General features: G+C 55.1%; 1 long non-coding RNA gene across 1 annotated transcript in view; it reads right to left on the bottom strand.

Moving 5' to 3' along the window:
• The window catches only part of LOC146808674 (uncharacterized), a 53,682-nt gene extending 40,830 nt beyond the window's left edge, over positions 1-12,852 (bottom strand). The window contains exon 1 of the long non-coding RNA XR_014966219.1: positions 12,777-12,852. This is a non-coding gene — a long non-coding RNA (uncharacterized LOC146808674). The remainder of the gene's footprint in view (positions 1-12,776) is intronic.
• Positions 12,853-13,234: the final 382 nt, after the last annotated feature.

Below are 13,234 nucleotides of genomic sequence, written 5' to 3'. Positions count from 1 at the left end.
GCCCCAGCCTTGAGCACCTCCTGCACTGAAGATTGTTGGCCTCCACTCCACGAGTGACCCGTGGGCCAGTTTCAAGTGCGACCGCTTGAGGCTCCTTTGCGATCACTAGCCCGTTGGGTAGCAGGTCCCCACGAAGGCAACTCCTCTTCTACTTGGGCTTTCCTGGTTGCTCCAGACGTGCCGTGACTTACCCGTGCTGGGTGAGTCCCTCAGACCTTGCTGGTCTACACCGCAGTCCTTTCTCTGAATTCCAGTGACTTGCCGTTGCCAAGGCTTGTTGGGTCCAATCTGGTCGCCGACACCGCAGCACTCGACAGACTTTGTGGCACTGCTCGAATCCGGCTTGTGGATTTTGTCGACAACTCCTGGACCTCGCGGCTGAAGAGTCAAGACACCTATCAACTCACCTGAAGCACCCGACATCTGTGGGCATTGGTCCATCCTGCCCTAGGTCACTGGCAAGTGACCCAAACTCTGTCCCCTCTGCTTTCAGGTTCCTTACATCCCAGATCCAGACTTGGATCTCTCCGGACACTTCTCCTCTTCACAGCAGCAGCAGTTCTTTTCAGGCTTCCATTGAAATCGACGACGCGACCTGACACCAAAAGACACCTATGCACCCGGCTTCCCTGGGTGAGGTAACTCGAGTACTCCAGTGCTCCTATGGGCGCTAGCCCTAGAACTTCTTAAGTCCAAAAGGGTTTGGTCCTGACTCGATTAGAAGTGTCCCTAATCTTTAAATTTCCAACCGCGACATTGCCCATAGAAGACAACGGAAATCGGCGGTTGTGTTTACATACTGCATACAGTCCCCTTGGGTCCCCTGTGTCACTACCTTGGGTGGTTCCTTGGGGTCCCAGTGATTCTTCAGGCTCTAGGCCTTGTGTCTATTCCAGTCGTGGTTCTTATATCACTTTTTTGGTATATGGTTTGGTTCGCCCCTAGGGCCCAAACGTGTATTTCTGCTATTACTGATAATTGCTAACTTGTAAACAAAGTACTTCGAACTCCAGTCTCATAAAGAGACTAGAGGGGTGTGTTGAACCTTAAATACATATATTTTGAATATATACCTGGTGTGGTTGTCTTTTCATTTGATCATTCAAGAGATTATAAGTAAAAACAAGCTGCTTTACATTCCTTCAAGACTTAGCCTGAAGGCTGCTCTCCATAGCTACCACTAGGATAGCTTTCATATAAGGTTGTCTTTAACCATTCACCATAAGGGGTTGTTTGGACTGATACAAGGTGCCCACTAGAACTAGTGGACAGCATATATCAGGCCACCTTCTCACAGCTACGACGTCTGAAAGTGCCCGACGAACAGCGAGTGATATTGGTAGAAAATCCTACGGACTGCTGTGATAGAAGTATGCCATCAGGCTTGAAGTATTAATCACTATTCCTGCGTTAGCTACCTGGAAATCTAAATAAGTTGAGACTGGGCTGGTTCAACAAACTTTTTCTTTGACCAGACATAAGGGTCAATTATTATCTTTTCATCGTCCTGAAGATGGTCTAACGGACTTTTAAGCCACAGAAACCGAAACGTCGACCAGCTCATCTATTTATACTGTTATTTGGTTTCCTTGGAAATTGTTTTCTGTTGTTTCAGATCTGTTTTCCAATACAGCAACATTTTGGAATAGATGTTTACATACTTGACCCTGAGGTCACTACTTTTTATACAACATTGATTTACCTCGGTTCTTGTGTGTAGTTACATTGTTTTGTACCCTTTCTATTTGCTTTTATTAAATAACTTGATTTGTTGAAATATACTCACCCGTGTTGTTCATTTGAAGATTCATCATGATCTAAATGGGTCAAGTTTGATTTTAATTGTTCATTAGTCAGCCACCACTTGAGGGCTTGACAATAGATTTATTCATGTTTCTGATGTTTGTTTAGTTATTTTGAAATAAATCCCTTGTAGGCACTCTTACCTAGTAAATGTTACATGTCCCAAGCCTCCAAGGGTCTATTGGGTTTACCAAATTTCTTTTTACTCTTTGTGTATTTAGATTCGCTTTTTTTACTTGGGTTCCCCAATCCATCTTATCATTAAGAGTGAGGCCCAAGTAGTCAAAAAACGACACCCTTTCTCGGGGCCTGCCATCGATTTGAGGATGTGGGCAATTGCTAGTGTTAGCGTGGAAAACCATATACGTTGTTTTCTGGAGGTTTATCTCCAGTTTCCTATTCCTGCAAAATGTGCAGACCTCCTCCAGTACCCGCTGCATACCCATAGGAGTCTTAGACAGTAGCAGCGTATCGTCCGCAAACATTAAAGCTGGTATTTTGCGGTTCGCTAACCTCGGTGAGTCTATATCTTTCACTGCCAATAAGGTTTCAATTAGACCATTTAAAAAGAGGGAGAACAGGGTCGGGGCTAAGACACATCCCTGTCTCACCCCTTTCTCTACAGGGAAAGGAGCTGTCAATTCCCCTTTCTTGCCATATCTTACTCTTGCGTACGTATCCTGGTGTAAGAGTTTCAGCCCCCGGATATGCCCAGAACTGCAGATCCCCAGGCCTCGCAGATGGTCAGCCCCAGAGGATGCTCTCCGGTGACATCTCCCGCTGCATGCCTCCACCCACATCAGATGTCACCCCCAGCACCAGCATCGACCGAGTGGATTTGAATTCGATGTCAGCGACTGACAGCAAAACATTTTTCTTTTGCAGCAACACTTAGAATTCGATTTTTATTACTACACCCTGAGGAAGCCCCATGGCCAGAAGGCCTTTGTAAGGGGGCGAAACACGTGTTGGCTGTTTTTTGCTACACTTGACTCCAAATATTACAAGCGTTACATACCTTACTATAGCGCATTAAAAAGTTGAAATTATTTCCAAAAGAAAAAAAAAGAGTGACTAGCACACCGTCAAGGAGATGTCCTGCCCAAGGAGACGAGGAATTACCCTGCTGCAAACCTAGGGCAAAGAACAGCATAGAGATATCTTGCCCCCAGTCATAGCCACAGGAGATATCCTGTCCCAGAAGATATCCTGTCCCAGCCATAGCCCAGGAGATATCCTGCCCAGTCCTCAGCCCCTGGAGATATCCTGCCCCAGCCTCAGTCCCAGGAGATATCCTGCCCCAGTCCCAGGAGATATCCTGCCTCATCCATAGCCCCAAGAGATATCCTGCCCTAGCCGTAGTCCCAGGAGCTATCCTGCCCTAGCCATAGCCCCAGGAGATATCCTGCCCTAGCCATAGCCCCAGGAGAAATCCTGCCTCATCCATAGTCCCAAGAGACAGTCTTCCCCAGTTACAGCCCTAGGAGATATACTGCCCCAGCCATAGCCAGTATCCAGTATCCAATATCCAGTATTTGTAAAGCACAAACAATTAACCGAGGGTGTCAAGGTGCTGGGGGCCGTCGGGAAGAGTAAGCGAGCTATTGCCCAGAGTCACATGGTGCTGGGCTTACCTACCGCTGGTTCCGGGGATTGAACCATGTGCCCCCATGGTCTGAAGTCAGGTGCTCTGGCCGCTGCAGCACACCTCTTCCTAAACATGAGCTATCCTGCCCCAGCAATAGCAATATGAGATATCCTCTCCCAGCCTCAGCCCCAGGGGATATCCTGCCCCAGCACCAGGAGATACCCTGCCCTAGCCATAGCCCCAGGAGATATCCTGCCCTAGCCTTAGCCTCAGGAGATATCCTGCCTCGGCCCCAGAAGACATCCTGTCCCAACCCCACAAGATTTTCTGGCCCAGCTATAGCCCCATTTGATATCCAGAGCCAGCCTCAGCCCCAGCCCCAGCCCTAGGAGATATCAGCCATAGCCCCGGGTGATATCATGCCCCATCCTCGGCCCCAGGAGCTATTCTACCCTAGCCATAGCCCCAGGAGATATTCTCTGCCAGCCATAGCCCCAATAGATATATTGCCCCAGCCATAATGCCAGGAGATATCCTGCCCCAGCCACAGGAATTTTCTTACCCCAGCCTCGTCCCCAGGAGATATCCTGCCCAGCCCCAGCTCCAGGAGATATTCTGTCCTAGTCTCAGCCCTAGGACATATCCTACCACAGCCCAGGAGATATCCTGACTCAGCCCTTGTAGATATTCTGCCTCAGCCATAACTCACAGGATATATCCTGCGTCAGCCATAGCCCCAGGAGACATCCTGCCCCAGCCATAGCCCTGGGAATGTTTCAGCCCCAGCCTCAACCGCAGACGATGTCCTGCCCCAGTCATAGCCCGGGAGATATCATGCCTCAGCTTTAACACCCAAGAAATATCCTGTCCCTGTCATGACCTGAGGAGATATCCTGTCCCAACCATACCTCCAGGAGTTATCCAACCCCAGCCATAGCCCCAGGAGATATCATGCTCCAACGATCAACCCAGGAGTTATCCTGTCCCAGCCATAGCCCCAGGAGGTATCCTGCCCCAGCCATAACCCCAGGATATGTCCTGCTCCAGCTATAGCTCCAGGAGATATCCTGCCCCAGCCTCAGCTCAGGAGGGTATCTTGCCCCAGCCTCTGCCCCAGGAGATATCCTGCCCCAGCCTCAGCGACAGGAGATTTCCAGCCTCAGTCCGAGGAGTTATCCTGCCCCAACCTCGGCCGCAGGAGTTATCCTGCACCAGTCATAGCCCCAAGAGGTACCCTACCCCAGCCTCGGCCACAGGAGATATACTGCCCCAGTCATAGCCCCAGAAGATTTCCTGTCCTAGCCATAGTCCCAGGAGCTATCCTGCCCCAGCCATAGGACCAGGAGATGTCCTGTCCCAGCTATAGCCCCAGGAGATATCCTATCTCAGTCATCGCCTCAGGAGATACCCTGACCCAGCCATATCAGCAGGAGATATCCTGCCCCAGCCTCAGCCCCAGAAGATATCTTTCCCCAGCCCCAGGAGATTTCCTGCCCCAGCCTTAGCCCTAGGACTTGTCCTGCCCTAGACATGGTCCCAGGAGATATCTTGCCCCAGCCATAGCACCAGGAGATATCCTGCCCCAGCCATAACCCCAGGAGATGTCCTGCCCAAGCCATAGCCCCAAGAGATGTCTTGCCCCAGCTATAGCCCCAGGAGATATCCTGCCTCAGTTATTGACCCATGGGATATCCTGCCCCAGCCCCAGGATATACCCTGCCCCAGCCATAGACCCAGGAGATATCATGCCCTAGCCATAGCCCTAGGAGCTATCCTGCCCCAGCCATATCCCCTGGAGATATCCTGTCCCAGCCTCAGCCCCAGAAGATATCTTGCCCCAGCTCCAGGAGATATCCTGCACGAGCCTTAGACCTAGGAGATATCCTGCCCTAGACATAGCCCCAGGAGATATCCTGCCCCAGCCATAGCACCAGGAAATATCCTGCCCAGCCATAACTCCAAGAGATGTCCTGCCTTATTCATAGCCCCAGGAGATGTCTTGCCCCAGCTATAGCCCCAGGAGAAATCCTGCCTCAGTCATTGCCCCAGGAGATATCCTGACCCAGCCCCAGGATATACCCTGCCCCAGCCCCAGACCCAGGAGATATCCTGCCTCAGCCTCGGCCCCAGGAGATATCTTATGCAGCCATGGCCCAGGAGATATTCTGCCCCAGTCAAAGCCCCAAAAGGTACCCTACCCCAGTCTCGGCCACAGGAGATATACTGCCCCAGCCATAGCCCCAGGAGATGTCCTGCCCTAGCCATAGCCCCAGGAGCTATCCGGCCCCAGCCATAGCACCAGGAGATGTCCTGCCCCAGCTATGGCCCCAGGAGATATCCTGTCTCAGCCTCAGCCCCAGAAGACATCTTGCCACAGCCCCAGGAGATTTCCTGCCCCAGCCTTAGCCCTAGGAGATGTCCTGCCCTAGACATAGCACCAGGAGATATCCCACCCCAGCCATAGCACCAGGAGATATCCTGCCCCAGCCATAACCCCAGGAGATGTCCTGCCCTAGCCATAGCCCCAAGAGATGTCCTGCCCCAGCTATAGCCCCAGGAGATATCCTGCCTCAGTCATTGACCCATGAAATATCCTGCCTCAGCCCCAGGATATACCCTGCCCCAGCCATAGACCCAGGACCTATCCTGCCCCAGCCATAGCACCAGGAGATGTCCTGCCCCAGCCATATCCCCAGGAGATATCCTGCCCCAGACTCAACCTCAGAAGTTATCTTGCCCCAGCCTCAGGAGACATCCTGCCCCAGCCTTAGCCCTAGGAGATATCCTTCTCTAGACATAGCCACAGGAGATATCCTGCCCCAGCCATAACACCAGGAGATATCCTGCCCAGCCATAACCCCAGGAGATGTCCTGCCCCAGCTATAGCCCCAGTAGATATCCTGCCCTAGCCATAGCCTCAGGAGATGTCCTGCCCCAGCTTTAGCCCAGGGAGATATCCTGCCCCAGCCTCAGCTTCAGAAGGTATCTTGCCCCAGCCTTGGCCCCAGGAGATATCCTGTCCCAGTCTCAGCCACAGGAGATATCCAGCCTAAGTCCCAGGAGTTATTCTGCCCCAACTCGGCCCCAGGAGTTATCCTGCCCCAGTCATAGCACCAAGAGGTACCCTACCCCAGCCTCAGCCAGAGGAGGTATACTGTCCCACCCATAGCCCCAGGAGATGTCCTGCCCTAGGCATTGCCCCAAGAGCTATCCTGCCCCCGCCATAGAACCAGAAGATGTTCTGCCCCAGCTTTAGCCCCAGGAGATAACCTGTCTCAGTCATTGCCTCAGAAGAAATCTTGCCCCAGCCCCAGGAGATATCCTACCCCAGCCTTAGCCCTAGGAAATGTCCTGAACTAGACAGAGCCCCTGGAGATATCCTGCCCCAGCCATAGCACCAGGAGATATCCTGCCCCAGCCATATAACCAGGAGATGTCCTGCCCTAGCAATAGCCCCAAGAGATGTCTTGTCCCAGCTATAGCCCTAGGAGACATCCTGCCTCAGTCATTGACCGAGGAGATATCCTGCCCCAGCCGCAGGATATACCCTGCCCCAGCCATAGAACCAGGAGATATCCTTCCCTAGCCATAGCCCCAGGAGCTATCCTGCCCCACCCATAGCACCAGGAGATGTCCAGCCCCAGCTATAGCCCCAGGAGATATCCTGTCTCAGTCATTGCCTCAGGAGATATCCTGCTACAGCCATATCCCCAGGAGATATCCTGCCCCAGCCTCAGCCTCAGAAGATATCTTACCCCGGCCCCAGGAGATATCCTGCCCCAGCCTTAGCCCTAGGAGATGTCCTGCCCTAGACATAGCCCCAGGAGATATCCTGCCCCAGCCAAAGCACCAGGAGATAGCCTGCCCCAGCCATAACCCCAGGAGATGTCATGCCCTAGCAATAGCCCCAGGAGATGTCTTGCCTCAGCTATAGCCCCAGGAGATATCCTGCCTCAGTCGTTGCCCCAGGAGATATCCTGCCCCAGCCCCAGGATATACCCTGCCCCAGCCATAGACCCAGGAGATTGCCTGCCCCAGCCTCGGTCCCAGGAGATATCTTGCTGCAGCCATGGCCCCAGGAGATATCCTGCCCCAGCCCTGGCCCCAGGAGATATCCTGCCCCAACCTTAGCCTCAGGAGATATCCTGCCTTGGCCCCAGAAGATATCCTGCCCCAACCCCAGAAGATTTTCTGCCCCAGCTATAGCCTCATTAGATATCCAGCCCCAGCAATAGCCACAGGAGATATCCTGCCTCAGTCATAGCCCCAGAAGATATCCTTCCCCATCCTCGGCCCTAGTGAATATCCTATCCCATCCATAGACCTAGGAAATATTCTCTGCCAGCCATAGCCCCAATGGATATACTGCCCCAGCCATAACCCCAAGAGATATCCTGCCCCAAACACAGGAAATATCTTGCCCCAGCCTCTTCCCCAGGAGATATCCTGCCCCAGGCATAGTCCCAGGAGTTATCCTGCCCCAGTCTCGGCCCCAGGAGTTATCCTGCCCCAGTCATAGCCCCAGGAGGTACACTACCTTAGCCTCGCCCCTGGAGATATCCTGCCCCAGCTATGGCCCCAGGCGATGTCCTGCCCTAGCCATAGCCCCAGGAGATATCCTGCCACAGCCATAGCACCAGGATATGTCCTGCACCAGCTATTGCCCCAGGAGATATCCTGCCTCAGTCATTGCCTCAGGAGATATCCTGCCCCAGCCATATCCCCGGGAGATACCCTGCCCCAGCCTCCGCCCCAGGAGATATCCTGCCCCAGCTACAGGAGTTATACTGCCCCAGCCTTAGCCCTATAGATGTCCTGCCCTAGACATAGCCCCAGGAGATATCCTGGCCTAGCCATAGCCCAAGGATATGTCCAGCCCCAACTACAGCCCCAGTAGATATCCTGCCTCAGTCATTGCCCAGTAGATATCTTGATCCAGCCATATCCACAGGAGATATCCTGCCCCAGCCGTGGCCCCAGGAGTTATCCCGCCCCAGTCGTAGCCCCAGGAGGAACCCTACCCCAGCCTCCCCCCAGGAGATATCCTGCCCCAGCCACAGACCCAGGAGATATCCTGCCCCAACCGTAGCACCAGGTGATGTCCTGGCCCAGATACAGCACTGGGAGTTATCCTGCCTCAGTCAATGCCCCCGGAGATATTCTGCCCAAGCCATATTCCCAGAATATATCCTGCCCCGGCCTCGGCCCCTTGAGATATCCTGCCCAAGCCCCAGGAGATAGTCTGCCCCAGCTATAACCCCAGGAGATGTCCTGCCCCAGCTAGAGCCCCAGGAGATTTCCTGCCCTAGCCATAGCCCCAGGAGATGTCCTGCCCTAGCCATAGCCCCAGGAGCTATCCTGCCCCAGCCATAGCACCAGGAGATGTCCTGCCCCAGCCATATCCCCAGGAGATATCCTGCCCCAGACTCAACCTCAGAAGTTATCTTGCCCCAGCCTCAGGAGATATCCTGCCCCAGCCTTAGCCCTAGGAGATATCCTGCTCTAGACATAGCCACAGGAGATATCCTGCCCCAGCCATAACACCAGGAGATATCCTGCCCAGCCATAACCCCAGGAGATGTCCTGCCCCAGCTATAGCCCCAGTAGATATCCTGCCCTAGCCATAGCCTCAGGAGATGTCCTGCCCCAGCTTTAGCCCAGGGAGATATCCTGCCCCAGCCTCAGCTTCAGAAGGTATCTTGCCCCAGCCTTGGCCCCAGGAGATATCCTGCCCCAGCCTCAGCCACAGGAGATATCCAGCCTAAGTCCCAGGAGTTATTCTGCCCCAAACTCGGCCCCAGGAGTTATCCTGCCCCAGTCATAGCACCAAGAGGTACCCTACCCCAGCCTCAGCCAGAGGAGGTATACTGTCCCACCCATAGCCCCAGGAGATGTCCTGCCCTAGGCATTGCCCCAAGAGCTATCCTGCCCCAGCCATAGAACCAGAAGATGTTCTGCCCCAGCTTTAGCCACAGGAGATAACCTGTCTCAGTCATTGCCTCAGAAGAAATCTTGCCCCAGCCCCAGGAGATATCCTGCCCCAGCCTTAGCCCTAGGAAATGTCCTGAACTAGACAGAGCACCTGGAGATATCCTGCCCCAGCCATAGCACCAGGAGATATCCTGCCCCAACCATATAACCAGGAGATGTCCTGCCCTAGCAATAGCCCCAAGAGATGTCTTGCCCCAGCTATAGCCCTAGGAGACATCCTGCCTCAGTCATTGACCGAGGAGATATCCTGCCCCAGCCGCAGGATATACCCTGCCCCAGCCATAGAACCAGGAGATATCCTTCCCTAGCCATAGCCCCAGGAGCTATCCTGCCCCACCCATAGCACCAGGAGATGTCCAGCCCCAGCTATAGCCCCAGGAGATATCCTGTCTCAGTCATTGCCTCAGGAGATATCCTGCTACAGCCATATCCCCAGGAGATATCCTGCCCCAGCCTCAGCCCCAGAAGATATCTTACCCCGGCCCCAGGAGATATCCTGCCCCAGCCTTAGCCCTAGGAGATGTCCTGCCCTAGACATAGCCCCAGGAGATATCCTGCCCCAGCCAAAGCACCAGGAGATAGCCTGCCCCAGCCATAACCCCAGGAGATGTCATGCCCTAGCAATAGCCCCAGGAGATGTCTTGCCTCAGCTATAGCCCCAGGAGATATCCTGCCTCAGTCGTTGCCCCAGGAGATATCCTGCCCCAGCCCCAGGATATACCCTGCCCCAGCCATAGACCCAGGAGATTGCCTGCCCCAGCCTCGGTCCCAGGAGATATCTTGCTGCAGCCATGGCCCCAGGAGATATCCTGCCCCAGCCCTGGCCCCAGGAGATATCCTGCCCCAACCTTAGCCTCAGGAGATATCCTGCCTTGGCCCCAGAAGATATCCTGCCCCAACCCCAGAAGATTTTCTGCCCCAGCTATAGCCTCATTAGATATCCAGCCCCAGCAATAGCCACAGGAGATATCCTGCCTCAGTCATAGCCCCAGAAGATATCCTTCCCCATCCTCGGCCCTAGTGAATATCCTAACCCATCCATAGACCTAGGAAATATTCTCTGCCAGCCATAGCCCCAATGGATATACTGCCCCAGCCATAACCCCAGGAGATATCCTGCCCCAAACACAGGAAATATCTTGCCCCAGCCTCTTCCCCAGTAGATATCCTGCCCCAGGCATAGCCCCAGGAGTTATCCTGCCCCAGTCTCGTTGCCCCAGGAGATATCCTGCCTCAGTCATTGCCTCAGGAGATATCCTGCCCCAGCCATATCCCCGGGAGATACCCTGCCCCAGCCTCCGCCCCAGGAGATATCCTGCCCCAGCTACAGGAGTTATACTGCCCCAGCCTTAGCCCTATAGATGTCCTGCCATAGACATAGCCCCATGAGATATCCTGGCCTAGCCATAGCCCAAGGATATGTCCAGCCCCAACTACAGCCCCAGTAGATATCCTGCCTCAGTCATTGCCCAGTAGATATCTTGATCCAGCCATATCCACAGGAGATATCCTGCCCCAGCCGTGGCCCCAGGAGTTATCCCGCCCCAGTCGTAGCCCCAGGAGGAACCCTACCCCAGCCTCCCCCCAGGAGATATCCTGCCCCAGCCACAGACCCAGGAGATATCCTGCCCCAACCATAGCACCAGGTGATGTCCTGGCCCAGATACAGCACTAGGAGTTATCCTGCCTCAGTCAATGCCCCCGGAGATATTCTGCCCAAGCCATATCCCCAGAATATATCCTGCCCCGGCCTCGGCCCCTTGAGATATCCTGCCCAAGCCCCAGGAGATAGTCTGCCCCAGCTATAACCCCAGGAGATGTCCTGCCCCAGCTAGAGCCCCAGGAGATTTCCTGCCCTAGCCATAGCCCCAGGAGATGTCCTGCCCCAGCTATAGCCCCGGGAGATATCCTGCCCCAGCCTCAGCTCAAGAAGGTATCTTGCACCAGTGTCGGCCCTAGGAGATATCCTGCCCCAGCCTCAGCCACAGGAGATATCCAGCCTCAGTTCCAGGAGGTATTAGGCCCCAGGAGTTATTCTGCCCAGTCATAGCCCCAAGAGGTACCCTACCACGGCCCCAGCCATAGCCCCTGGAGATGTCTTGCCCTACCCATAGCCTCAAGACCTATCCTGACCCAGCCGTAGCATCAGAAGATGTCCTGCCCCAGCTATAGCCCCAGGAGATATCCTGTCTCAGTCATTGAGATATCCTGCCCCAGCCTCAGCCCCAGAAGATATCTTGCCCCAGCCCCAGGAGATATCCTGCCCCAGCCTTAGCCCTAGGAGATGTCCTGCCCTAGACATAGCCCCAGGAGATATCCTGCCCCAGCCATAGTACCCGGGAGATATCCTGCCCCAGCCATAACCCCAGGAGATGTCCTGCCCTAGCCATAGCCCCAAGAGATGTCTTGCCCCAGCTACAGGCCCTGGAGATATCCTGCCTCAGTCATTGACCCAGGAGATATCCTGTCCCAGCCCCAGGATATACCCTGCCTCAGCCATAGCCCCAGAAGATATCCTTCCCCATCGTCGGCCCTAGGGGATATCCTACCCCAGCCATAGACCTAGCAAATATTCTCTGCCAGCCATAGCCCCAATAGATATACTGCCCCAGCCATAAGCCCAGGACATATCCTGCCCCAGCCTCGGCGACAGGAGGTTTCCAGCCTCAGTCCGAGGAGTTATCCTGCCCCAACCTCGGCCCCAGGAGTTATCCTGCCCCAGTCAAAGCCCCAAGAGGTACCCTACCCCAGCCTCGGCCACAGGAGATATACTGCCCCAGCCATAACCCCAGGAGATGTCCTGCCCCAGCTATAGCCCCAGGAGATATCCTGCCCCAGCCATAACCCCAGGAGATGTCCTGCCCCAGCTACAGCCCCGGGAGATTTCCTGCCCCAGGCTCAGCTCCAGAAGGTATCTTGCCACAGTCTCAGGAGTTATCCTGCCACAACCTCGGCCCCAGGAGATAACCTGTCCCAGCCTCGGCCCCAGGAGATGTCCTGCCCCAGCCTCGGCCCCGGGAGATGTCCTGCCCCTGCCTCGGCCCCAGGAGGTATCCTGCCCCTGTCTCAGCCCCTGGAGATATCCTGCCCCAGCCTTGGCCCCAGGAGATGTCCTGCCCCAGCCTCGGCCCCAGGAGTTGTCCTGCCACAGCCTCGACCCCAGGAGATGTCCTGCCCCAACCTCGGCCCCGGGAGATATCCTGCCCCAGCCTCGGCCCCAGGAGATGTCCTGCCTCTGTCTCGGCCCCTGGAGATGTCCTGCCCCAGCCTCGGCCCCAGGAGATGTACTGCCCCTGTCTCGGCCCCTGGAGATGTCCTGCCCCAGCCTCGGCCCCAGGAGATGTCCTGCCCCAGCCTCGGCCCCCGTCCACCCCAGCCCGGGGCCTCTGCTCACCTCAGGAGTGAAGAAGAGGAGTCTCTGCTGAGGCTGAAGGCGAGGAGCCTGATATACCCGTCCTGACCCCTCTGAGTACACATGGAGGGAGGGGCTGTCGGGGGTGGGAGGGCCTGGGAAGGGGGGGGGGGGGTTGTTTGTTTCCTCCACATTTCACTCTGTCCCTCTGCTGCGTCCGGAGCATTATTTGAACAAAGATTCTGTTCAGAACCCGAGATAACAGGACTGGGGGGCGGGGGGTGGGGGGACCCCACTATCACCCCCTCAGTACACTCGGGGGCAGACCGTGTCACGCATGGGACGTGAGATGAAGGACTCAATACAGAACCTGAGAGTGATAACCAGGCTGGGGGTCTGTCACTCACTGAGTATCACTCACTGGGGCTTTGACACACCTCGGAGCACGACCTCACCGTTTGGCACGATGCGCACACACCCTGGGCAGTCTTTCCTTTGGT

This window comes from Triturus cristatus, chromosome 7 (genome assembly GCF_964204655.1).
Source record: "Triturus cristatus chromosome 7, aTriCri1.1, whole genome shotgun sequence".
In the NCBI taxonomy this organism is placed as follows: Eukaryota; Metazoa; Chordata; class Amphibia; order Caudata; family Salamandridae; genus Triturus; species Triturus cristatus.
Note: the sequence above shows the minus strand (reverse complement) of the source record. Positions and strands in the feature narration are given on the sequence as shown.